The following is a 24,401-nucleotide window of genomic DNA, read 5'->3' as shown; positions in this document are numbered from 1 at the left end:
GTTACCTGTACGGCTCTGGAACAATTGGTTTGGAATAGCTCTGATCCTCTTGATGAGGATCTTAATGTAGTTGTAGCCACTTTTAATAATGATCTCTCTGCTGCCATTGATCAAATTGCCCCTTTGCAGAACTTTTCCTCTCTACGTTCTAAACCTTCAGCCCCTTGGTTCTCTACGTTGTTAGGGGATAACCGAAGTAAATGCAAAAAACTTGAACGTATCTGGCGCCGTTCATACGACCCGGAGTCCAAAGCCCTCTACAGATCAGCTCTTAAAGAGTTTCACAAACTCAAACGTACTGCCATGAAACAGTACTTTACGGACAAAATTAAAAGTGCTGAAAATTCCACCAAGACGCTCTTTAATATTGTCAAGGAGTTCGCAAACCCTTCTGCTATGGCATGCCCTGTCACCCCTAGCCAGCTACTTAGCGATGGCTTGTCGGACTTCTTTTTTGAGAAAATTGTGAACTTTACGGCAGCTATTCAACAGACTCCTATAGCTGCTACTTCAGCCAATGACACCACCTGCGCTATAGCATTTACCTCTTTTAAACCGCTGTCTGAAGATCACGCTTTGTCCCTGTTTCTAAAATGTAAGTCCGGGTCCCCCCTTGATCCTGCCCCAGCTCAGATTCTCAATGAATTAGCCCCGCTATTGATTAAACCTTTGTTAAAAATCTGGAACTCTTCTTTGCAATCGGGCCTTTTTCCCTCTCTGTGGAAACATGCGCTGCTGTTACCTATCTTGAGAAAAACGGGTGCCGATCCATCATGTTTCAGTAATTATCGGCCCATTTCACTTCTCCCTAAACCAGCAAAAGTATTAGAGAAGGCGGTACAAGAGCAATTGTCCGATTACTTGGAATCGAACCATCTGTTACATGACACCCAGTCAGGATTCAGGCCAAACTTTAGTACTGAGTCAGCCCTGCTGGAAGCAACTGAATCAATTCGCGAATGTGTGGATAGAGGAGAGGAGGCCATGTTGGTCCTCCTCGACCTATCCGCAGCATTCGATACTATTTCCCATAACATCTTAGTAAATCGTCTTCTGGAAGTGGGCATTGGCGGAACTCCGCTGGCCTGGGTGAAATCATTTCTGACGGGCAGATTCCAACAGGTCACCCTTGGCTCTTTTGTTTCCACGGAGAAACCATTGATTTGGGAAGTTTCCCCAGGGTTCTGCCCTGAGCCCCCTCCTATTTAATGTGTATCTTAGGCCGTTGGCAAAGGTGGTTGAATCTTGGGGCGTCAGAGTGATCTCCTACGCTGATGATACTCAGCTTGTGTTTTCATTCAAGGCTCACTCTGAAAGCTCTCTAGCTAATTTCCGCCACTGTCTAGTTAACATCGCCTCCTGGATGTCCACCAATAATTTAAAACTGAATGTTGATAAAACGGAGGTTCTTTTCTTCAATCAGAAATCTGCCATTCCTTCTAACATCTGGTGGCCAACTGAACTTAATCCTCCCCCGGCGCCAGTTCAGGCTACCCGTAACTTAGGCTTTCAATTTGATACAGAGCTTTCCTGTAAAACCCAAATTAAAAAAGTCTCTTCCTCCTGCTTTAGAAAACTCCGAATGATAAAAAAAATCATCCCTTTCCTCCCTCTTGAGTCCCGCAGAACAGTAGTCCATGCTTTAATAACTTCTCACTTGGACTACGCAAACAGTCTGTACGTCGGGGCTCCAGCTTTCCTTATTAATCGTTTGCAGATAGTTCAGAATTCGGCTGCCAGGCTGATCTGTAACATTCGTTATCGCCATTCGATTTCACCATATTTGGCCAAACTGCACTGGTTACTAGTGAACCATCGCATTCAGTTTAAAGCTCTAGTCTTTGCCTTCAGAGCTCTTAATGGCCGAGGTCCTGCATACTTAATGCATAGACTTAAGCTGACTCAGGCGACACGGAATCTGAGATCCAATCACCTTCGCACGCATGGGAGGCAGGGCTTTTGCCGTGGCCACCTCCAGATTGTGGAACCGATTACCGACGGAACTCAGATTTGTGACATCTGAGCCTCTGTTTCGAAGGAAACTGAAGACTTGGCTCTTCTCTTGCCTTTAACCTCATCGTTCCTCTTCAGCTTATCCTCCTTGATCGTCGCATCCTCTTGTGGTCAGCGCCGGGACACCCCCGTCGGGGGTAGCTAAGCGCTTTATAAATTTCTAAATAAATAAATAAATAAATAAATATCAATAAGCATACTAAAGATAAAATTTGGAACGGAGAATTTGTAGATGTTTTTAAGTTGCTACATAGAGAGCTCCAATCCAAGGTAGGTTCGAGGGAGGAGGCATGGGAGCTAGCGAAGAGACACAGGGTTCCCACTAACATTGATTCCTGGACCTCAGACTTTCTGATTTTTGCAAGCGTTTACTGTGAAAAGTTTCTGGACCGTTCGGTCTCAATTTTCAAATACTTGGATACCATTAGAAAGGCTTAGGCAGAAATTGGAGGTTTTGCATGGCTACATTAAGATGAGGAGTTCAGAGCTCGTCTGGTGTTAGTTCCAGAAAAACCTTGGGGTGAAGTGAATAACGAGTTATGGGTACACTGGATGTATCCCCAGAGGCCTCCTCCTATATTGCATACCACCAGCAGGCTGGCTGTTACCCCTTGGCTCTTTCTTAACAGACCCACTAAAGAACGGGCGGGCTCATTGGCTAAACCTGCAGCTTTTGACATGGGAGACTAATGGAATTTTAACAGGGGTTTCTGTCAAAAGTATCCATGCAAATACAAGCACGAATGTTCAAAATGCGGTGGCAAACACGCAGTGTTGCAAAGATTTAGCGAACAAACCTCCAGCTTTCCTACCAGTCAAGGCAGAAGAAGAGGCGTCACTTTCCAGCCTCTTTTCAAAGGCGGTTACACCAATTGATATTCCCAACTTATGTCATTGGCTCAGGTTTTACCCTCTCAGGGAGAACACTTTAAGATTGGAGTGGGTGTTTAAGGAAGCCGTCTGAAGCTGAACTCGGACAAGACGGAGGTCCTCATCCTCGGCACCAACACTTCAGCCTGGGACGACTCCTGGTGGCCGATGGCACTGGGAGCAACCCCGACACCCACCGACCACGCACGCAACCTGGCAATCATCCTGAACTCAACGCTCTCAATGACCAAGCAAGTCAAAGCCGTCTCCTCCTCCTGCTTCAACACCCTCTGCATGCTCGGCAAGATCTACAGATGGATCCCGACAGACACAAGAAAGACAGTCACCCAGGCCCTCGTCAGCAGCAGACTCGACTACTGAAACGCTTTCTACGCGGGAGCCCCGACCAAGCTCATCAAACGACTACAACGCATCCAAAACACCTCGACACGACTGATCCTTGACATACCACGCCATGGCCACATCAGCCCCCACCTGAGGGGCCTGCACTGGCTTCCCGTCAGCAAGAGGATATCCTTCAAGCTCCTCATCCACATACACAAGGCACTCCCCAAGACCGGCCCAGCCTACCTCAACAGACGGCTCTCCTTCTACATCCCCAACCGCCAGCTACGCTCTGCCGACCTCTCACTAGCCACCATCCCGCGCATCCGAAGAACAACCACCAGCGGGAGATCCTTCTCCCACCTCGCTGCCAAGACATTGAACACCCTCCCACTGAGCCTACGACAGACCCAAGACCTGCTGACCTTCAGGAGGATGCTCAAGACCTGGCTGTTCGATCAGTAGCGCCTCCGCCCCCCCAGGGCCTTGAGACCCTCCCGGGTATGTAGTGTGCTTTACAAATGACTGATTGATTGATTGATTGATTGATTGATTGATTGATTGATTGATTGATTGATTGATTGAAGGTTTCAAACTAGGTTATCAAGGTCCCAGGCAACGCAGGTTTGCGCAAAATTTCAAATCTGCAAAGCAATTCCCACAAGTAATTGCTAACAAGTTATACTCTGAAATTGCCGAAGGTGGGATAGCCAGCCCTTTCTTTTCTTAGCCCCTTCCCAATCAGGGAGAATTCCGTAATATTCAACACTTGTCCTGGCCTCAAGGATTGTCTGTAAACGATTTCATAGCCAAAAAAGACACTGTAATGCAATTCGCTTCAGTGGACGTAGCTCTGGATCTGGTTAAAAAGGCCGGCTCAGGAGCGGAGTTAGCCAAATGCGATATAAAATCGTCTTTCTTACAATGGCTTTTGTCATTCAGGTCAGGTTACATGCAAGTGTCTCATTATTTGGACGATTTTCTTTTTGTCGGTAAAAAGGGCTCACAGCAGTGCAGCAAGGCATTCCAATTTTTCCAAACGGTAATGCAAGAATTAGGCGTGCTGTTGGCAACAGAGAAGACAGAGGGGCCAGAGACATGTCTAATATTTCTAGGTATAGAAATAGATACAGTTAAAATGAAAGTCAGGTTACCGTTTGTAAAAGTGCAGGAAATTGTACAGTTGCTGGATCATGCTAAGGAGTCACAAAAACAGACTCTATTTGAGATGCAACGCCTATTAGGGCATCTGAATTTTGCCTGCAGAGTAGTAGAAGCTGGGAGATCGTTTTGCAGGTGGTTGGGTTTTGCCATGGCTGGTGTGTCATTACCGCATCACAGGGTCAGAGTATCTCTTTACATGAGATCAGATGTCGAGGTCTGGTTGATGTTCCTGCAAAGTTTCATTGGTGTTCCTATCAGGTCTGTTGACAAACATTTTGTGTGGTCCATACAGATTGTTTCTGATGCTTCAGGAGTTAACGGTTTTGGACTTTTCTGGGATGGAAAATGGTGTGCTGAGCCATGGCCTCGGCACTAGGTCATTGAGAAACGCAGCATTTCATTCTTTGAATTTTTTCCCCCTGAGAGTAGCACTGTCAGTCTGGGGCAAGTTCTTAGCTAATAAATCCGTGCTTTTTCATGTTGATAATAGAACTGTGGTTGATCTGGTCAGTGGTCAGAGAGCAAAAAAAAAACACCTGCTTTAGTTGCTTAATGTTGAATATAACTTTTAGAGTTAAGCATATTCCTGGTTGGACAATAATATAGCAGATGCGTTATCTCGTTCTCAGTCGCAGAGATTCTGTGGTTTGGCACCCACAGCAGATCCACAAAAGACTCCAATTCCTCAGGAGCTATGGTTGCTAACGGACTGAAGATAAGGATGTTGATGGAACATTCTCTTGCAATCAGCACACGCTTAGCTTACATAAGGACATGGGCGGAATTTCTACAGTCAGATGCGGCTTGTCGTAACAATGATCACACAGGCTCTTTACTACGTAATGATGACATAATGCGTTTTGTTCTGAGCAACACTGAAAAAATATAGCTGCTGCCACTATTGCGGGGAAACTTTCAGGCATCTCTTTCTATGGAAAATGTTTTTGGGGTTATGACCCCTCTTTAGGCGAGTTAGGAAGAAGAATTTTACTAGGTTGGTCTAAGTTAAAGAAACGCAGAACAATACTGTGCAAGCCTTAAATCTTTTGACTTATTGGAGGGGATTATACCAACGTTACCCACACTTTGTTATTCCAAGTTTGAAGTCGCACTTTTTAAACTTTGCATGTTATGGTTATTCTTTGAGGCGTTTAGGGTATCTGAACTTCTAGGAAAATCGTTTATTCAAGGTCTAAGATATTCCAAAGTATCAACCTTGTCTGATTCACTAGGAATCCATTGAGAGTCATCCAAAACAGACCAAATATGTAAAGGGGATACTGTAGTGTTGCTGAAACTTAGCGGTCCGCTATGCCCATGGTTTGCCTGGTTACAATTTCAAGAGTTTGCCTGTTACCCTAATAACAACTTTATTTTTCAGCACCAGGATGGATCTGCACTAACCGCTTCCCAGCTTTTAGCGGTACTGAGAAAATCCTTGCTAGTATTGGGGTTCAATCCTTTAGATTTTGGTACCCATTCTTTTCGCATAGGAGCAGCTTCAGAGGCTGCCAGAAGGGGATTCTCTCTACAGCAGCTGCGTCGACCGTTGGTCATCAAATTGTGGTTTAAAATATGTTGGAGATCTGAATGAATTTTAAGAATCCATTTCGTTCTTGCTAACATTTATCTTTTTCTAGGTCCCCACATGTCTTCACCGGCATCCATGGCGAATGTATGAATTGTAGGACACTCTTTCGTCAGATGGGCGGCCAAACAAGCTGACGGAAGTGACTATGGTTCAAATTTGAGTTTTAGTTTTGAGGACACAGACATTTTATGGTTTGGTAAGAGTGGGATGAGGTGGGGTCAGCGGTTGCCCAGTTTAAAGGAATTGGCTTCTTCTAAGCCTTTACCTAAGATGCTATTGCTTCATTTAGGGGAAAATGACTTAGTACAGTAGTCAGGCCTGGGCCTCCTTCTGGACGTCAAAGCCGACTTAGCCAAAATCGTGCTTTGTTGGCCCAACACGAAAATCATATTTACTGCACTTGTACCAAGGCTGATTTGGAGGGGCGCTGAAAAGTTTTCTGCCATCGACAGGGCCCCACGTAAATTTAACAGAGAACTACACCAGTTTTGCAACATCAACGACATTAGCTGACTGTCACACAGTAACATTGGAAAAGACGATTGTCAATTTTTCAGACCGGATGGGATCCATTTGTCTTTCATTGCAAATGAGATGTATATTGTAACTATCATAAACAAATTGTCTTACATTTTGGGCCTGCATCCGTGTGGTTGAAGGATTGCATAAGCGGCTTTCCTTCTTATTTGGGGAAATTTATGATATTAAAGAGCATTTGTTTCTCTCACAAGATGATTCACGGATTTTAATTAAGATTGCTATTGCACAATATTTGGTTATTATTTATCTCCAAGCACGATAAAAAGGGGACGTGAGGGGAAAAACACCTTGAAAGGTTTTTTTCCTGGTGGCAGATTGGGACGGGATTGAGGCAGGCAGGAAGGGTTGGGGCAGGCAGAATAGCTTAGGATAGAAGGGAAACAGAGATAAGGGGTTGGGATCGAGGTTCCAGGTGGGGGAGAATTGGGGATCTATTAGGGGGAAAAATTCATGAGGGAAATCTCTTGGGGGATCGATATGAGGGAAATTTCATTGGGGGATCAAGGAGGGGTGGCGGGGGCGGGGTTTTCTTGAAATTTGTTGATTACATTATGATTCTGTTTTGTTGTTACTGAAATAAAAGCGACCTTTTAACCCCTATCAGTCTGCAATGAGATTTATTGCCCGATGGGGGGTTTGGGGATGGCATTCAAAGAATGTCCACCCCCGGGCAGCTTCGGACATTTGGTTTCGCCCAGAGCGAATACGTGCAGGCATGGCGCCTGCTTTAGAACACAGCGTTTTCAAACGTTGCGTTCTAATTGATGCCAGTTGGGGGTCCTGAAGTGAGGTAGGCAGGCAGCACGCTCATTTTGTGCCCCACCCACCCTCCCACTTTTTTAGTACAATTTTTATAGTTGCACTTTTTTCCTTTCGGGGAGGTTTCCTGGGTTCCATGGTATTTAGACTTTTCCATTAGAGGCACATTAGGACGGGATTGAGGCAGGCAGGAAGGGTTGGGTCAGGCAGAATAGCTGAGGACAGAAGGGAAACAGAAATAAAGGGTTGGGGTCGAGGTTCCAGGTGGGGGAGAATTGGGGATCTGTTTAGGGGTCAAGGGTGTGTCCTGCTCTGTGGGTCAGTGTGTTGACGAGTTGTTTAAGTCCAATGCTGGTGAGGTTGTCACAAAGGATAGTAGAGTTGGGGTCGCTGGGGTTGTCGAGGTGGAAGTTCAGGTCTCGAATGAGTATGTATTTTGTTGAGGCAACGTCGTATGGTGCGATGAAGTCGGTGATGTTGGTGGCGAAGGGTGTTCAGGGGCCAGGGGGTCTGTAGATGAGGGTTCCTCGGAGTGTGGCTTTGCAGGGGGTCTGGATCTGGAAGTGCAGGTGTTCAGCAGAGGGGAAGGTTTCGCTGGAGGTGCAGAGGCAGCGGGTGCTCTTGTGGGCGATGGCGAGGCCCCCTCCTGGGTGGTCGGGCGGTCTTTCCTCTGGATCTTGTATCCGTCTGGATTGGCGGTGCTGATTTTGGGGGCAGAGGATGAGTTGGTCTAGGTCTCTGTGAAGAAGGCGATGTCGTGCGAGAGAGAGTCAAGTAGGGTCCAGATTTCCATGGCGTGTTTGTGTACAGAGCGTGCGTTGAGGAGGATGCATTTTAGGGTGTCGCTGATGCTGGCGTCGGCGGTGTTGGAGGCCGGGGTGGCCGTGAGGGTCTGGTGGCAGTGGAGGCAGGAGAACTGGCCATGGTTCATGTTTGGCGAGGCCTGTTAGCATTCTCTAAGTCTTCCAGGGTTGAGTGCACGGAGGGTGGTGGTGTCATAGTGATGGTAGTGGGAGGGCCAGGGTTCCTGTCGCTGGCCGTGGTCGGGTCGCGGATGGGCGCAGAAGGGCTTGCCTTTGGTACACCGGCGGTGCACCAGCGGCACACCCGCTGTGTGTGTCAGACCGCGCAGCGGCCACCATTAAGTAGGGGAGGTGGGAAGGAGGAGAGGCTGGGAGGTGGGAGCGGGGGAATTCCAGAGGGGAATTTTGGGAGGGTATTCCGGGGGAGGGGCCACCGGGCCAGCAGCGGCGAAAGCCGAAAGGAACAGGCAGGCACGAGAACATAAAAACAGTGGTGGAATTAGAGCAAGACACAGATGGGCACAATACCAGTGGCACAATAGAGAAAAATTAAGAAAAAATAATGACTGAGAAAAGTTACAGTGGTTGCAGGCAGTCTGGTCCCAGTTGGAGTGGGCATCAGGTGCAGGAGGGGGCAGCAGCCTCGAACCTCCCAAGGAGGAGGTCGGAGTCTGGAGGCAAGAGACAGCACAGTGGAGCTGCACTGGAGAGAATGGACCTAAACAGTTTATCACACTGTGGAGGCATGGGTTTCCTGTCAGTGGAAGAAAATGTCAAGAAAGGAATTGTAGGAAACATCGTGTACACGGGGAAAGAAGTTTGTAGCTCATCTACATTTGTTTGATAGTGGAACAGCATCACCAAGTGAAATTTTGTATTATTACTCTTTTTTCTCTTTCTACTGTCACACTAAAAGGCTCCAGTCCTCACTCGAGTTTTGATCTACTGTTCCCCAGTCTTGATCTATGGTTAGCTTGCTAGAGAGTCATAGTATTTCAGTGCAGTTCATCAGGTGGTTAAGGTCGGCGGAAAACACAAGAGGAAAAGTTTAAATATCATTGTTGGTAGCAGCACATAAATACTCCCGTAATCAAAATGTAGAATGTTACACCTCCGCCATTTTTTCTGGCCACTCCAGGGGAGCCAGTTTTGAAATGGAACAAGTGGAAGAAAGGTTTTCAGATCCACGCAATGGTATGTGGTCCTACTTTTGGACTAGAAAAGAAAGTGGCGTTACTATTACACTACTTAGGGGCTGAAGGACAAGTAATTCTAGAACACCTTCCTGATCTGAGTGTAAATGATGCCAGAGGTTTGAATGAATCTGAAATTAGTTTTAAAAAAACTGGACATCCATTTCTTGCCGAAAATTAGCACCATAATGGAACGCTACCACTTTCGCAAGAGAGGGTAGAAGTAGGGTGAAACAGTAGATGAATTTGTTTCTGAGTTGAGAGAATTAGCTGCAAGTTGTAAGTTTCGTGGAGTTTGTGAAGAACGGATAAAAGATCAATTTCTTTTAACATGCAAGATTAAAAGAAGACAAGAAGAGTTGTGGCTTAAAGATGATCCACCTTTGGGAGAAGTGCCTATTGTAGCAAAGCAAATGGAGCACATGATGCAGTGTGTGAGTGAAATTAAACAAGACTGTGAAGGTAAAGCAAAAGTGAGTGAAATCACCAGTGGGAGCGAAAATGTACTTGTAGTCAAAGGTGTTAAAAGAGAACAAAAAGAGAATAAGAGTCATTGGATCTTTAAAGGGGATTGTTACAAGTGTGGAAAAGCAGGACATGTAGCAAATAACAAGGAACGCCCTGTGCTAAAAGCAAACTGCAAAAGGTGTGGACAGAAGGGTCATTTTTAGAGCATGTTGCAGAAGAAATGCCAATTGCAGAAGGAACAGCAGAGATTACACCACACATGTCTGTGATGACATTGTCTTACAGATTGAGAGTGAGACTGCGAGCAACCCAAAGGACTTCATCGCTGTTGAGGAGACAAGGTTTGAAGCAATGTTTGATTCTTGCTCTAAATTAACAATAATATCTGCTGGGGATTTTTGAGAAGGTTTCAAAGGGAAAATTGAAACTTCAAAGAATGTATGTAAGACCAGGAGGCTACGGACGACAACCCATACAAATGAAGGGTTTCTTCTGGGGCACAGTAGGCTACAAGGATAGAATTGTGGTCACCAAGATGTATGTATCCATGAAGGGAGATAGCATATTAGGGTGGCAAGCACAAAAGGATTTAGGAATCTATCTCAATCCCCCAAAAAAACGCAGAGTCTGGTGCAAGAGGTGGGCAAAGCACTAGTGGGGATTGAAGAAGAATTCAAAGGTGTTTTCACAGAACAGTTGGGATGCCTCAAGCACTATGCCCACAGAATAAGGCTCTAAAAGAGTTTCCGCTAAGGTGAGAAATGTGCTCATTTCCATGAAGGAAGAAGTGCGGGAGGAACTAGAGAAGTTTTGCAGTTTGGGAGTGATGGAACCTGTGGAAGCCACTGAGTGGTTGGCACCCATTGTAGCAGCCAAGAAGAGAGATGGCACGGTGCACTTATGCATTGATCTAAGAGCGCTAAAAGAGAAGTAATAGTGGACAAGTACCCCCTGCCAAACATCACACAAATGATGAGTAGATTAGCCGGAGCATGGGTATTCTAAAACACTAGATCTAACCTCTGCCTAATATCAAGTTAGGCTACACCCAGAGTCACAAAACTCACAGCGTTTATCACGCCAATGGGGCCCTACAAGTTCAAACGTATGCCTTTTGGACTTGTATCAGCTGCCGCGGTTTTCCAAAGAATCATGAGCAACCTCCTCAAAGGAATACCTGGAGTACTTTTCTACCAGGATGATGTTCTGATCTTTGGAGAGAATGGAACACAACATGAACTTAGGCTCAGACAAGTCCTTAAGAGGCTCCAGGACCAAGATCTTATGGTAAAAAGGGAAAAGTGTATTTTGGGTGCGCTGAAATAGAGTTCCTAGGGCATAAAGGGATGACGGAGGGCATTTGCCCCAAAACAGAGTTGCAAAACACCAACCTTACCCCAACCAAAAGCAAAGAGGAAGTCAAATCTTTTATGAGCATGCTAGAGTTCTACAGTAAATTAGTTCAGAACTTCACCGGGTGTGCTTACAAAATTCGCAATCTGCTAAAGAAAGGGGTGACATTTGACTGGAGTGATACGTGCCAGAAGGAGTTTGAGTACACTAAAAAGGCCTTGGTAGAAGCACCCAACCTTAAAGTCTTTGGGGCAGATTTACAAGTGCCTTGCGCCTCTTTTTCGCCGCCGTTGCGTCACTTTTGTGACGCAGAGGCAGCGCAAAACCAGCGCCAGGCTGCCGGGTATTTACAACATGACGCATCTGGGAGATGTGTCACGTTGTAAAGCCCTGCGCCAGAAGTAGGCGTTCCGGCACAGGGGGGGCGTTCCATCGCAGGAACGCCTCCTAAAAGTGGCTGAGTGAAATCTACAAGATTTCACTCAGTCACTTTTGAGCCCATGCTGCATCAAAACCCCGCCCCAGGCGTAAGGATTGATGCAGCATTGTAACGATAGGGCACCCCAGAGCCTTGCTGCAGCTGCGTCGCGCTTGCGACGCAACTCCAGCAATGCGCCGCCTTTACGGTACAGATGCGTCACGCATCTGCCCGTTTTTGCCCGATGGTGCGCCGCATTTTAAATGCGGCGCATCAATGGTGGCGGAGCCGTGACGCACAATAACTGGCGCATCGCTGCTGATATGCAGGGATGCGCCAGTTATTGTAAATCTGCCCCTTTGTTCCTGACAGAAAGAAGGCGAAAACCACTGATGCCAGCTCCAAACGATTAGGAGCAGATCTGATGCAAGTGGGAGAAGAAGAAGAAGAGGAAACAATAGCTTTCACATCTCGCTCTTTATGCCAGGCAGAGTTCAATTACTCAGTGATCGAGAAAGAAGCCCTTGATGCTCATTGGGCCATCCACAAATTTAGAGACATTGTGTTGGGAGCAAAGTTCGACCCGAGGGCCTTGTCGAAGTCTTTACAAAGAAAGGGCTAGACTCCAACTCGAGCAGAATCAGGTGGTGGGTGGTGAGCCTGCAAGAATATACTTTTGGGGTTGAATATGTACCTGGAGTGAGGAACCTTGCAGCAGACTGTCTTTTTTGCCTGGTGGGAGAAAAGCGTGAAGAAACTGACAAGGGTGATTGGCAAGAAGAGGTAGACAATGAGATGCAGAATGAGAATGTATGTGTCATTACCCAAGGAGTAGTAGAGGAAGAACGTTGGAAGGATGACATCAGAACAGATATGCTTCTGCAGAGAGTGTGTGAAAGACCAAGGGTGGTTGGGCGGACCAGGACAAGCGTGAAGAGAAACTTAGACCATTCTGGATGATCAGAGATGAACTATCTATGGAGGATGATGGTCTTTTCCGGGGTACCAAGTTGGTTCCTCCTGAGACTTTGAGAGAAACTTTGGTCAACTAGGCTCACAAGGGGCATCTGGGCATCACCAAGACCAAACAGAGGTTACATCTAGACTAGTGGTAGCACAGTATGGATTTAGAAATTGAGAAGAAAATAAGAGTGTTTACCGTGCTCCTCCAGCGACAAGGTGCTTAAACAACACACACCTCCCATGCACTGTAGGTCACCACGCGAGGGCCCATGGGTGGACGTAGCTCTAGACATAGTGGGTCCGCTGACAGGAAAGAATTGTACACCTTACATACTGGTACTCATGGATCTTTACTCAAGGTAGCCCGAGTTAAAGATTGTGTAAGAGATCACTACAAAAGCTGTCATTGATTTCCTACTGGAAGTGTTCATTAGAGGAGGGTCTACCAAGCAGCATACTGATGGATAATGGGGTGCAACTCTGCTTAAAAGAAATGAGGGAATTCCTAGACTGTAATGGAATAAAACACAAGTTATGTGCCCTGTAACACCCGGAGACTAACGGGATGGTTGAAAGATTTAACAAGACCAACAAAGAAAGTACCCAGCTAGCGAGGGCCAGTGGATTGTGCTGGAAAGATGAGGTTTTGAAATGTCTAGAAGCTTACAGATTAACCCCTCACCAGGCCACTAACATTACACCTTTTGAACTATTGAAGGCTAGAAAGCCTAACTCAAGATTAGTACCAGGTTGGACAGAAGTGGTTGGACAGGTCTCTCAGAAAAGGCACAGTGTCTTGGCAAGGAACAGAAGGTCATGGCTGATAAGAAAGCCAGGTTTGATAAACTACATGCAGTCTAGGACATGGGATTCAAAGTGGGTGATGTGGTCAAAGTCAAAGCACCCACAGGTAGAGCAAACTGGTCTGAATTTACAGAGCCTACTAAGATTGTAAAGTTGTTCAGGAATGCTGTAAAAACTGAAGAAGGGAAAATTTGGAACCTGGGTAGGGTGGTGAACTACACTGCTCCTGCAGTAGCCTCGAACAGCCCAGGGGAAACTGACTGCAGAATCCCAGGCACCGCCAGCTCGCATGAGACTGCTCCTGCTGGGCAGACCAACACTCACTGTAGAGTGAGCAGCAGAAAGGTTTGTCGCCCAATGTATTTGGAACACTATGTAGATCAGTAAACTGTGTCTTACCTTTCCTCCACTCTTCCTTTCTCCTTTTTCATACTTGTTAATTGTAAAGGAGGGGGATGTGTGGTATCCTCCACTTTAGGGGAGGCCTGCCACAATTGACCTCACCACCTCCTCCTGTTTAAGTTGGTCCATTCCCCTGTGACATGCCTTAGAATGCGAGGACTTGGTGAGAGACTTCACGGACGACAGCTGTGGCTGGGGTCCTTTTGCTGTTACTTGACAAATAAACATCCTTGATAGAATGACATCATTTCCTGTGTTTCTACTGTGAGCTTCAATTTTACACAGTGCCGAGAAGCCAATACCTTTAGGGGTGCTCTACCCTTAATGGCTCAGTACCATCGTGTGCTGAAGTCACACCTGTGAGATTGAATGTGTATTTTCTAAAGTCCTGTCTCACCATCGAAATGTAGTGTGATGAGTTAAGGTGGTCAGGGTCAGAAACATACACAGCTTTGCTGAGCTTCCATTTCCTGCCTTCTTTTCGGCCCATTTCATGAGTACTCTCATGCCTCTTGAAATGGCTGGCAGGGCTTGAGCACTGCCAGCCTTCAGAGTCCCTCGTCCATCTGTATTCCAGATATTCATAAATGAAATTTTTTTAAGTATTGTATGTCGATAAGTCCGAGCAGTGCTTAATTTGTAAAAAGCATACTTTAAGAGCCAGATCTCTCATCAGGAGCCCACTGCATATTGCACCAGCCATAGCCCCTGCTAGCACTGCCAATGACAGTACCTTGCTCACAAGATGGCCACAGGAAGGTCGACTCCCTAAGAGGCTCCCTGGCTTGGAATCACTTTTCAGCAAATAGCCCTGCTTTAGTCAGCCTCTGCTGTCTTACAGTAGTGATGAGAAGTGCACTTTCATCGTTGTGCACCCCGATTGGTCTGCAGTTCTAGAAGTGCCAGTTTCCTTGCGACACAGACTCCTTGATTCTCATGACACCCTAAAAGCTGCCATCTCTTCTGTCTACAAGCCTGAGATTAGCACACGCAACTGACGCAGTAGATCTTGGTGAGCTGCAGGCGGGTTATGCTTGCTCTCTAACGCTTAAACCCTGGCCTGTTGGGTCAGCTGACACAATCGCTAGTCCCACTGTCTCGCACCCTCCATGGTCACCTGAGATCTGATGCTAGTTTGGCGGTAGGGATAGGAGATCGCCATCATAGCGGAAGAAGGTGTGGGGTGCATCCATCTCTCACTGACCCTGTGTTATAATCAAAATGTAAATTATTATAGTACCTATATTTTACTGTGTTTTTATGTTAGCATTATATAGCTAAATTATGATATATGCACACTGTATGTATATGCATTTAGTAAATGCAGCTGTCACCTCTGCTAGGTTGGCAACTGTGCCGCCGTTTTAGCTCCCGAAGGCGCAAATTTCCTGTTTATATCAAAATTGTTATTTGCTCATTTACGAGAAACAGTCTCTGGTAAGTTTCGTCTTTTTCCCAATGCTGAAACCAGCATGCCTTTCTTGTTGCAAGGAGGCCTTCTCCCACATGTCTAGAAGGGAGCATAGGCCAGTCGATCTTTGATAGAAGACAGCTTGTACCAGGCTGTGGAATGGAAACCTCTGCGTCCTCATTGTATTACGACAGCTACCAGTGTTTTTCCATAGTAGGCGGGTCTTATGGGGCTCCGCAACATACATAATGTAACTTTATGCTTGTGAGAGTAATTCCCTTGTCAGCCATCATAGAAGGCTGTTTGATTGGACTCCACTGCAGTGTATTATGTGAAGAAACTAGTTTGCTTGTATTCTCTACTGCATCATCGACTTTTCATTAGAGGAAGGCTAGCGGAGGTCGAGAGTGACCCAGGTAGCCCTAAATGGGTCACTTCATTCAATTGGCACCCGAACAGGGACCCCACCAGGCGGCCCATACCGCCCGTAGTTGGGTTGTGGGGTCGGGGTTGCGTCTGGTCAGATGGGCGGATCGGGGTACCCCACATGACCGAGGCTAGTTCTCGCAGCTGCCCCACTAATCTGTTTGGGCGGCTCCTCAGCTACTTGTCATTGTTTCTGGGGTCCTGAGAAGGCAAAACCCTTGGATCCGACCGTTTGGTCCGAAGAGTCGGTAGTGGAGAATAACCTTGTTTGACCTGTGTGCACCAGTTGAGTTTATTTGATTTGGTACAAGGGGCGCCATCTTGATTTATGTGGTGGGTCTGTGGACCCCTGTGATACGGAGCATTTTTTTAAAAGTTCTGCCAGGCCACTTGTTGAATATGGCTCATTCTTGAAAAAGGTATGGGGTAGAGCCTATCTCGTTTTGGCTCAGTCTGCAGACTGACTTGTCTTGGTGCGGTCTGAGGACTGACTTGAGAGCTCTTTGTTTGTGCTTGTCTTTATTGTGTGCATGTGTGTTTATTGAGGGAATGCGTGAACGTGTCTGATGCCATTATGCCTTGTTGGAGTAAAGTGTGGTGCTTGGGGTGCCGCTGATGCTCTGTTAAGCACCGGCTGGAGGAAAGGCAGTCTGTGCCTCCAGAAGGGACCCCGAATTTTGATATGTATGTGAAGCACGGTATTGTCCCTATTATGTTTCCTACATTATGGTACAAGTAGACGAGGGACAATGATGAGCTTCAGTGGCCACTGGATGGTTCTTTTGACGAACAAAAATTGAATTATGTACAGGACAAATGATTTGCTAGAAGAAGTAGACAGTTGATGTTTGATACTTTACAAGTATGACAGAAAGAAGCTAAACAGAGGCATATACGGGCTGAGAAGGAGTCTCAGAGGAAGGCAATGCAGTCTGTGGTGCAGAAAGCTGTAGCTTATGATAAAAAAAACAAACAGAGAAAGGTATTGAATGTGCAGATAGGAAGTTTTGATTTCAATGTAATAAGTCTTATGTGGTTCGGGAGGATGAAGATCCTTTTGTGGAGGATCTGTTGGAAACTTGGCCCCCACCTCCCTATGTCCCGCACAAAATATATCCTGTTGTTCCATCATCTCAGTCTCCTGGTGTGTCCCTCCCTTCTTCTGGTTCTTCAACAGATTTGACTGCATCTGTGCTTCAGCCCCGCCTGCCTCCTATCTTGCTTTGCCAGCTGCGAGTATGGTGACCGTAGGCACCTCTACAACATCCGTTGTTTCTGTCTATGTATCTTCCCCTTCTCTTACACCTACACCTCAGCCTTTGTTAACATTGTTACCTATGTCTCTGTCTCTTGTGTCTTCTCCAAGTCTTTTTTCGCCAATGGTGGGTAGTGTTGGGACACCGGTACATGGATCGGATGCAGGGTATTGGGCGGCAGCACGGGAGCAATTGGAGCGAGTATTGATTAGATCCGATGTGGGTGAGGAGGAGAAAAAGATAGTGGCAAATCAGGCAGTGCAATGGGCTCGGAGTCCGATTTTACTGTGGAGGATATATGGAGTGTGATGAACAATTTCAGACCATTTGTGCAGCAGCATGCCCTTCAGCATATATCGGTTACATTGATTTGCTTGTGGGAACAATGTATTGGTGGTACAGCTACTCAAATTATTTATGACTTTCGAGACCGTGTTTATTGAGCTGATATGGCCCCCACAGAAGTTTTCAATAATGTTGGGATTCTTCTCGGTTATCAGAAAAGATTGTCTCACCAAACTCCGACTACTGTGTCCCAATTTCCAATGAGAGAGTGTAGTGAGGATATGGGCCCACCTGCGGACATTGCTAAGTTAGCATAAGTTAGTATATGCTTGGCCCCCATTCACTACATGGCAGATTTCTCTTAAACACTTTGCTTGCTCACTTTCACATGAGAACTGTCTGCCTTTCACATATTTAGTTGAACCCTCTGCTCCTCGTCTGCACAGTGTGTTCTAGGTTGAAAAACAATGAGCTATGTTGAATTGCTCTGGTCAGTCTCACGTCCATAGCCATAACATAGAACACAGCTGCAATCCTGGAAATTTGGTGCTTTTAATATTGCCTTGCATGCATGTTAAGACAGTTGGAAAAACGCTTTCCAGGATAGAAGAGCTGTGCTTGTCGATACATGTAAATTCCTGCATCTGAACTCGGAGGTATGGGGTCCACCTGACAAATTCTGGAGGTCTTCTATATTTATAATATGCTAGCTTCTAGCACGGGGAGGGTGGCAAGGTGCTATAGTCTTGTTTCCACTATCATTATAATATGATTTCCACTTTTGTTCTGTATGGAATTGTAACTATGCTGATTTGCTTGATCTTATGCACTTTGCTGCTAGTAATGGCTCGTGTACTGCATTATAGAGCACGTTAGTTAAAATAAACATTTTAAACTATACTTCGACTCTATTTACTCATGTTGTGGACAAGTAGGAGAGTTTGAACAAAAGAGTGTTCTTGTTCCCACGTATCCTGAGAGGAATGGAGTAGCTTGTTCTAGGATGTCTAATCATGTGTAGCTTCGCTGTAGCACAGAGAACAAACAAGACACTATAGATAGTAGGATAGGGGTTCTGGGCACGAGGTGGGTATTTTGGTACACCCCTACACACTGAGGTCCTGGCTTCCTGTGATAGTTCTGTGTATGTGCAGAATACCTGCAACAAGAGGTGCACCCAATTTTTCATTCTGAGATCCCAGAGCAACGGAATCAAAGAAATGAGGTGGTCCAACAGTGGGTAGAGGCTCATTTTCAGTGTGGGTTTATACTCCGTGTAAGAGAAGTGAGGTTCTAGCTCTTAAGAGTCAGTTACGGGATCCTAGGAAAAATCCTACAGCGTATTATAAAAAATTAACAGAGGTTGCCTCTTCATAGCTTCTGACCTTGGCAGATATAGAGATATTTTTCGGGCTGTTGGTGCCAGTAGACATACAGAGACAGGTACATACGCAGAATCACAGGGTGGAATTGGGTGGCTCTTGGGATGAGATTAAGGCATGGGATCGGGAGCGAAAGCCAGGTGACAAACCTAAGGCTGAGATGTTTGCTTTGCCAGGTCGTATCATCACTTATATGCATTCTCTTATCCCACCAAGATGAGTAGACTGGGATAAGTTGACGGCATGTCGTCAGAAGAAAGACGAGAGTGTGTCTGATTTCTTCACGAGGTTTGAAGCGGTGTTCTTGGATTGTAGTGGACAGGATTCGTCAGTTGAAGGAGGTGTTTGTTGGTTTGTTAATAGGTTTGTTACGAGATTGCAGCTCGATTGCAAGCTATGGAGAGCACTTGGACTACCTCTTCCCCTTTAGTGATATTGAGTATGGCTCAGTATTATGAGCATTGAGAAAATGAGGAAAGAGATAATGTGGAGAAGAAGAGTAAGGATTTGAAAACGAGGGTGTTGTTGCATCAAGTCGCAAGAGGGTCTTGAAGGGGGCGAGGCACTGGTCCAACTCAGAGATCGCGGGGTGCTGGTCGAGGAGGTGCACCTTTAGGGCCCAATCAGTGTGTTTATTGTAAAAAGGAGGGACATTGGCGGAGTGAGTGCCCAGAAATATTACTAAACCTTGTGACCCCTAGTGGGAGAGGTTCGAGAGGATGGGGTCATTATGAGGTTGATCGAAATGAGGTTCAAGCATGTGCATCCTCAGGGGGTAGTTCTGATCAAAACTATTTTGATGATCCCCAGGGAAGGCAGTACTATCATGATGATTATGATATGGATGAAGCTGCAGGGATGTTCCATGGCTAGGACAGCCAGGGACAGGAAAAGGGACCAGTTCAAATTCCTGTACATCAGGGTAGTCCTAATGTCACAGCAGATTTACATGTTTCGGTACAGAAATTTTTAATGGATACAGGAACAATGAATAGCTCTGTTTCTCGTTCGCTGGTCCCCGGGGCAACTCTGTCTGGCAGTAATAATGTTTCAGTAGGTTTTTCAGGGGTACCGGTTGTGAGCCCCATTTCCAAACCCCTTGCTTTAATTGTTGGTCCTTTCACCGTGGACTCTCCGTTCTTGTTGACGGCTAATTGTGGGGAAAATTGGATTTGTTGAAAAAGTTACATGCTACTATTTGTTGTTCCCCGTATGGTGTTCACATGACTGTAGGACCTAATATGGTTAGTGCAAAACAGTGTTTGGCAAAGGATGCGCCTCTTCCTGTTGAGTTTAAGGATATGCCGTTCTCATTTTGGGCCAATGGGATATGGATGTGGGGTTGTTGCAGATACCACCAGTATCAATAAAGATCAAAGATAACATGTGCTCCCTCGTATTCCTCAGTATAAGATACCCAAGCAGGGGAACAGGCTTTGATGCAGATTATAGAGGACCTGATTAAATCAGGAGTGGTTGAGGAAACAGTATTGAATGTGTGTAGTAGCCCCACTCTTCCTATTCTTAAGAAGGCTCCTTTGGACTCCCCTGATGTACATCCTGATGTTTATTGTATTGTAATTGACCTTCGGGAAATTAAGATGATCGTTGTTCCTCAATTTCCAGTGGTACCGGATATTACTGTACTTTTGACAATGATTCCTTCTACTGCTAAATTCTTTACAGTGATTGATTTGAAAAATGCTTTTTTTAGTATGCCTATTTATTCAGATAGTTTATTATTTTTTGGTTTTGCTCTGGCTGGTAGAAGCTTCCAATTCTGTTGGGCTCCTCAGGGGTATACAGAAAGGTCTGGTAGTTATAGTCAAGCTTTGAAAAGTCAATTGGACTCTCTCTCTCTTCCCGCAGGTAATGTATTATTGCAGTATGTGGATGATATTTTGATAGCCTCCGATACCAAAGAGGGTTGTTGGGATGCAACCGTACGATTGTTAAACCATTTGGCGGATAAAGGGCATAAAGTGTCCCTTTGCAAATTTCAAAATTGTCAACAGCAGGTCATCTATTTAGGTCACCTGCGGTCGCAGGAGGGTCAATCAATCAGTTAATCAATCAATCAATCAATCAATCAGTTAATTTGTAAAGCGCACTACTTACCCGTAAGGGTTTCAAGGCGCTGGGGGGTGCTGCTGCTACTGGTCGAAGAGCCAGGTCTTTAGTTGTCTCCTGAAGGTCAGCAGGTCTTCGGTTTGTTGTAGGTAGAGGGGGAGGGTGTTCCAGGTCTTGGCGGCGCGGTGGGAGAAGGACCTGCCTCCGGAAGGGGTTCTATGGATGCACGGGACCGTAGCCAGGGTGTGGTCAGCGGAGCGGAGTTTCCTGTTGGGTAAGTAGAAGGCGAGTCGACTGTTGAGATAGGCTGGGCCGGTTTTGTGGAGTGCCTTGTGTGCGTGGATCAGGAACTTGAAGGAGATTCTGAAGTACTGGGAATTTAAAGCCCAGCGGTGCAGGGGAACACACCCTAAGACTTCGGGTTCTTCCTGTTTCAGACCTACAGAAACACAGAGTCTTCTAGGTGAAGTCATAGATCGATTTATTGGCTGCAGACCAATTACAGGTATCCGAGAAGTACAACACAATGCATGTTCTCAGGAGACTGCTTAAAGTTACAGAAACGAGCTTCTCCTTAAATACAAAATATCATGCTTCAGGCATACATTCCTTGTTTTACGATATGGTCATCTACGTGTATCCATTACAAACGAAAAGGCAGAGTCATGATGACCATCCCACATTCCAGTTAAGCCAGCCCACAATTATATACCCAGCGAAGCTCAGATCCCACATCAGATATCAACAGGCCCCAATAAACACGAGCATCTCCTGTTTGGAAAACAAGCCATAAAGCAGGAAGAGTCAGGTGTGAAAGAGATTAGCCAGAGGCTCGTGTGGGATGAAAAGGCTTTATGGTGTGTCAAACCCTGATGCTAATCACAGGTGGCCGTAGGACGGGGAGCTCGTGAGACCGGACTGACCTGGGGCAGCGGAGCCAAGCTGCACAGGTCACAGAGAAGTCAAACAGAAAGTACATGTGTTCTAAAGGCCCGTACTTGTTTGTAATGTGTAGCCTATGTGAGGGCAACCATAAGATGGTCACCGCTCTAAGATGGAACCCACGTAGTCAATGTATAATATCGTATACACAGTGCATTTATAGCTAAAACGTTATACAAAGCACTTGTACATACCGCATTGACCATTCGCGGTTCGCTAATACCGGAATAGATAGGGGTAGGGCCCTTCCTCCCACGCGGTCCCAAATTCTAAAGTACCACAGACCCTCCTTTTGCCCTTACATAGGCAATAACTATACTCACATCAATCCGAGTCTAGGTCAATATTCACGAAGTCATGGAGATGTTGCTGTAGCATCATCCTATTACTTAGCTCGTCCCTCGATACAGGTTTCCTTACACATAATGTAGCACAGAGGCCACATATCGCAGGAGCACACTGTATGCACAGACAGAACAGGAAAAGAATGGCTAAGATCATTCCAATGACCATCAGAACTTTCCAACCCCAGGCAGATATCAGTTCCAAGAACCACCCCACCAGTGACCAATCTCCTTTATCCACGTGAATGGACTCAGATATTTTATGCAGTTTGGAGATGGCTTGATAAACTGTTGGAGCGTTATCTGGTATGAAAATGCAACAACTAGATTGGATAACCTTACATACCCCACCGCAGTCTGAAAGTATGACGTCTAGAACCATGCGGTTCTGCAAAGTCATGAGGCGATCCGCTTGGAGCTCAGCTGTCAAATTACCAAGGGCACCAGCTGTAACATTAACAGTGGATTCAACCACACGAGTCAGTTGTCTCAGGTTCCTACTATTGACCATCGGTCCCCAAAACGGCAGGAAACCCAAAAAGAAGTCTCCCGCTTCCTGACCTGCAGTATCCTCCTTACGAATCACGCCTCTTACAACTCTGGTCTTGTGATAGTCAGAGGCAGCAGTAAATGTTGGCGGTAGTAGATTTGCAATATAACATGTGCCCGAGAAATCAGGGGGCAACCATGTATATGCTCGGTCATTGCAGACAAAATATGTACCCTTGGCAGCCAAAAACGCAGGGGAAAACTGTGATGGGAAAGTGTACGTTTCAGTACAGTCACTTTTCCCCAGTTGAGCTCTTGGATTCTGACCATTACCTTGTAAACAGAACCGACCTATGTGGGGTACGACTCAGATTGGGGATGAAATTTTCCGCTGTCTTTCACCCAGACTAATACCATACCCCGTCGCGTTCCACCCTACATAAGCTCTCAATTCATCCTTGGGTATAGATGAGTATGCGTCGATATCTCTGCTCATATCGGCAACTCCTTTCATTAAAGCTTTATTATTTGTGCTAGGTCTGATGGAACGCGGTTGTCGTGGGGAGTAGGCATCTAATGCAAAAAGAAACATGGTCTGGAATGCCCATGATGATCCATTGTAACTAAACGGCAGCACTAGATAAGGAATACCCTTGTTAATGGTATGTGGCATTAACCCACACACCCAGCAATTGGTTGTATTCATGACTAGTTGGTGCTGGTGCAGGAGCTGAATAAACAAGTTGTTTACAAACTCTGATCGTCTAGCTTGTTCGTGTTCAGGCAGAGGGTGAAAAGAGTGCAAGGAGGCAGTAGGAGGAGGTATAGGCTGTATAGTGGGTGCAAAGGGCTCTTGAGAGGAGAAGAATACAAATCCTACAGTAAACACTATCATACTACATAGTATAAACAGACATAAAAATACAAAACGTTTGCTCTTCATTATTTTACATATTTTTGCTTTAAAGTTCATTTTCTCAGCGGGTCTTTCCATCTTGAAAAACTCCATCCTCTAATCGTGCCGCTCGCGGCGGGTGAGTATCTTCTGCTAAGGAGTACGCCTGTCGGTCCAGGGAATGCCCTAGACCAACCAGAACCGTTGACCTAATGTCTTCGGCCTGTCCCCCCTAGTCTTGGCACCGCGACCCTGCGGCTGAACCCGGATGGTGGTTCGAAAAACAAAAATCAAGAAAGTCCTTCAGATGGGAGAGCTATAATATCAAAAACGAAAAGGTAAGGGAAAAGAATATTTATTTGTCCATAGGCCTTGGTCTCAAGTTGTAGCGGAAACAGCCAGGTACTGTCTGGTCTTGGAACAAGAGTTCAGGCTCTGTGGTGTCCAATCGAATTGACGGTGGCACAGCTTCTTGTAAAAAATCGTCACTCTCTTGTGCTGAAGTTGTGCCTCTTACGCGTGTATCACTGAATGGTACAAAACGGGGTGACGTCTCTGTTTTAGAATCGGCGATACCCTCCTGGACCCACTGGTCATACGGTAGAGGCAAAGGGATCCTCTTGATGTGGGCGCCGTGAATCCAATTCTTTTTCCCCTTTACTCGAACAGCTGATCTTGTAGACAGAAGTACGAGGTGAGGGCCAATCCAACGGGGCTCATCGTTGCTCTTTCGCTGGAAGTTCTTGATGAGAACCCATGTGCCAGGGTCGATAGGGTGTCCTGGAGCTTCAGAGGCCTGGGGGAGAGTATCATGCACCAGTTGGTGTAAAACACGCAATTTAGCCGTCAATTCGTACAAATAATCAAGCAGTACTGGATGTTCGATTTCGCTGAATTTCGTCGGTCTTGGCACACCCCATACATTGGCCGGGCGGCCAAAAATCACCTCATATGGGCTAAGTCCCACTCGTGAATGCACAGTCATTCTGCTGGACAGGAGCGCTAGAGGCAGAGCGTCAGGCCATTTAAGACCGGAGCTCGCCTGGATTTTGGCCAGCTTGAGTTTTAGAGTGCCATTGAAGCACTCTACTAATCCAGCTGATTGGGGGTGATTTGCAGCGTGAAACTTTTGCTTGATCCCTAACCCCTCACACACATTCTTCATCACTCGACCCACAAATTCACTCCCATTATCACTCCACACCATTCTTGGCA

This window comes from Triturus cristatus, chromosome 7 (assembly GCF_964204655.1).
Source record: "Triturus cristatus chromosome 7, aTriCri1.1, whole genome shotgun sequence".
NCBI lineage: Eukaryota > Metazoa > Chordata > Amphibia > Caudata > Salamandridae > Triturus > Triturus cristatus.
This window is presented reverse-complemented; position numbering follows the sequence as displayed.